The sequence below is a fragment of the Epinephelus moara genome, chromosome 23, assembly GCF_006386435.1.
Source record: "Epinephelus moara isolate mb chromosome 23, YSFRI_EMoa_1.0, whole genome shotgun sequence".
NCBI lineage: Eukaryota > Metazoa > Chordata > Actinopteri > Perciformes > Serranidae > Epinephelus > Epinephelus moara.
This window is the reverse complement of record NC_065528.1, coordinates 32,758,380-32,761,713: the sequence shown is the minus strand read 5'-3', so window position 1 is coordinate 32,761,713 and position 3,334 is coordinate 32,758,380. Positions and strand designations below refer to the sequence as shown.

The following is a 3,334-nucleotide window of genomic DNA, read 5'->3' as shown; positions in this document are numbered from 1 at the left end:
TAGTCCATCCATGGCTCCAGTTTCACTAATTGTGCCCAAAACAATGCCATCAGTGCTCTTTACTTAAACAGTAAGAGTGTAAACCAAATAAAAATATCACTCTCAAAAAACCAGAGCAGAAAACAAATAGTCAGTTAACTAAGTTGACCGCTACTCTTCCTACCCTCCGTGTGTGTNAAAAATATCACTCTCAAAAAACCAGAGCAGAAAACAAATAGTCAGTTAACTAAGTTGACCGCTACTCTTCCTATCCTCCATGTGTGTCTGCCGTCTGCATGCTGGCCTGGTGGATTGATAGTAAGAGCTGGAGCGGATCACTGGAATGGACTGCTTGACTCGCGGAGCGCTGGGCTGGCTGGAAAACCTGGATCAGATACCGTGAAAAACTGGATCGGAGTTCTTGGATCGGCATTTTTCCATGCAGTCCAATCCGATGCCCGTTTTTTGCTAGATATCGATCCGAATATCGGATCGGGACATCCCTAGTTCGGAGGGTAAGGAGCTTCTGGACCTCAGTGTTTTCACTGTTTGTTGACATTTTCAGCTGCTGTTCTTTTTCTTCGAGTTAGCCGCTAACTGCTAAGAGCTGCTGTTCGTCTTTTTTGAGTTAGCTGCTAACTGCTATCAGCTGCTGTTCTTCTTTTTTGAGTTAGTGCTAACTGCTACCAGCTGTTGTTCTTCTTTTTTGAGTTAGTGCTTGAGTTAGTGCTAACTGCTACCAGCTGTTGTTCTTCTTTTTTGAGTTAGTGCTAACTGCTACAAGCTGCAGTTCTTCTTTTTTGAGTTAGCTGCTAACCACTAACTGCTACTTTTTAAATCTCCTGCAGTGGGTCGTACGGAAAACACATCATCAAAACATCACGCCGCCCATGATCGCGTCCTGCCGGCTGTTCTTTTTTACACAGGTGTCATTTCAGCGCGGTTACTACCTACAACTTTGGCTTAAAGGCAAAACAACTCTGTCCCTCCATTCTGTGATCGTAACTTTAATATAGAATAGAGTGACAGAATAACAGCGTGATATTTAGAGTATAAACTGAAGATGTTTTGATATCTGCCATCGGTGTAACACAGCAGCACACAGAGAAGTGCCTCTCTCTGTTTTTTAATTGTTGTGAGCTTTTTCTGATCTTTAACATTGAAATATTTATTTAGTTATGAATATTTGAGGTTATAGAAAAATTCTAAAAGGACCGATTCACAATGTCTTCCTGTCTGTTTCTTGCTCATGCTGACCTTTACAAAAATCCCCTCCTGATTGTCAGTGCCAGCGCTGGGGCACAAAATCCACACAGTCCTCGTTCTGTGCTAAAATGCATTTGGATTTCTATCCGAGGGGGATAAAAGGCTTCAGCAGACCAGATTATTAAAATAACGTGGATGTCTCAAGTCTTCCTGGTACAAAATTCCCTTTATATTCCCACTATCCTTTGACCACGGCTCAACAGGGAAACTGCTTGTGGAAACACAAAGAGGGAATTGTACACTGAGGAGACTGTAGTTTTATGAGGTACCCGCTAAGTCTGTTCAGACTCCTGAGCGCTCAAATTGATTTTACTTTGTAAAACAAGGACTGATTATTTCTTCCTCCATCACTGACACTGCACCACAAAGAGATGGTTCAACAGGAGGAATGATGACCGCCAGCAAAACCAGTTTCAGGTTTCATGTGGTGGAAGAAGTATTCAGAGCCTTTACTGGAGTAAAAGTACAAATCATGTTATCATGTCAAGTATCATGTCGTGTCAAAAGCATGTACAGGAGAGCCAACAGACAAATTTAGTGCAGTAAAAAGTACATTATTTCGCTGTGAGATGCTGAGGAGAAGGTGAAAGTAGTAGAAAATGGAATTACTTTAGTAAAGTACAAGTACCTTGAATTATGTTCAATAATTAGTGCAATAATTCACTTATCTTTACATACCAGTTTTACACATTTATATGTCACACAAGGGACATATCTTTATATATTTACACACTTCACAGACTCATATCATACAAGTTTTATATTTTAAATACTTTAGACACTGGTGTTAACACTGAAGCATAATGCACATATTTTACTTTTGTATTTTGACATAGTTTGCACTTTGTACTTCTTGTTTCTAATCCTATAATTCCACACGTAGTACATCATAACGACGGTGAGGAATCACAATTTCCTCCTGGGGATCAATGAAGTATTTCTGATTTTGTTTTGAAGTATCTTTTTCATATTTTAACGGTATTTTTTCTTTTTAATTTTACAATCATGTTAATAAGTTTATTGTATATTTAATGCAAACACCAAACACCAAAGCAAACTCCCTGTCAGTAACAAACCTTGTTGGTAATGAATCTGACTCTGATTCATTTCTCCACCTGTGGACTGCTGTTTGAAGCCGGACTTAAAACATTGCGACACATGAGGAATGAACTGTCCTGAAACATGCCGAATGAAAAGCAATAATATGACTGAAAAAACAAAAACTCAGTTAAACTACTGACGACACAACAACAGTGGCAGTGAAGAGGAGGAGACACTGAAAAGGTTCATTAACTGCTGCACTTTAACGCTAACGGAACCGAGGTTAGCTAACGTTAGCTCCGAGCTAACTGCCACCTGTGCCTTTAAATCCAGTTTTGTAAATTATGAGTGAAACATTTAAACAGAGATATTTCACAACATGTCAGTCATTATTTTATTAACACTTTCTGAATGTTTGTGAACTCACCCTTTACTTCAGGAGCCATCGTGACTTCTGTACAGAAACCTTTAACCTACTTCAGAAGCTAACGTTAACTTTAACTCCAGCTAAGACGAAACTGAATCTTTCTCCTTTAAACAGCGGCCTACAACACAAACTGTTTCCCTGATGATTAGGGTAACTAAGATAAAATACATTAGTGAGTAACAACGAAGTGACTGTGGCTCGGTGATAAAACACTCAGACACCGGAGGGGAAGGCAGGACCGAGACATTTAGTTAACGGACCGACATCCGCAAACAAACCGTTGACAGCTCTTAAAGAGACAGTAACATGAAACCAACCCAACGAGCGTCTTTAAAGGAGAAGTACACACATTTACTAAAATCATTAAATACACAGTTAACACACAGTAAACACACATAAAACACATTAAACACTGAAGCACACATCAAACACATTAAACACACATTAAACATGGCTTAATAGAGACAGTTTCAAACACAAATCAGCTTCACTATAACTCGCAGCATTCACAGACAAGCACTTGTCTTTATCTGGACACATTTTCCCCACAAATACAACATGCTAACGTTATTAGCACAAGCCTATGGCATTTTACATTGTATAAATTAGCCTAGCAGCTAG

The 3,334-nt window shown here is 39.3% G+C and overlaps 1 protein-coding gene across 2 annotated transcripts in view; it reads right to left on the bottom strand.

Annotated features, from left to right (window-relative positions):
• The window catches only part of tmem19 (transmembrane protein 19), a 28,322-nt gene that overhangs the window by 15,095 nt on the left and 9,893 nt on the right, over positions 1-3,334 (bottom strand). The window contains exon 1 of one of the 2 annotated variants that reach the window (XM_050035943.1): positions 2,714-2,973. The exons of the other annotated variant lie outside the window; for it this stretch is intronic. The gene's annotated coding sequence lies outside the window, so the exon portion shown is untranslated. Of the gene's footprint in view, positions 1-2,713; positions 2,974-3,334 lie in introns of those variants that run through there. 2 annotated transcript variants of the gene reach the window in all.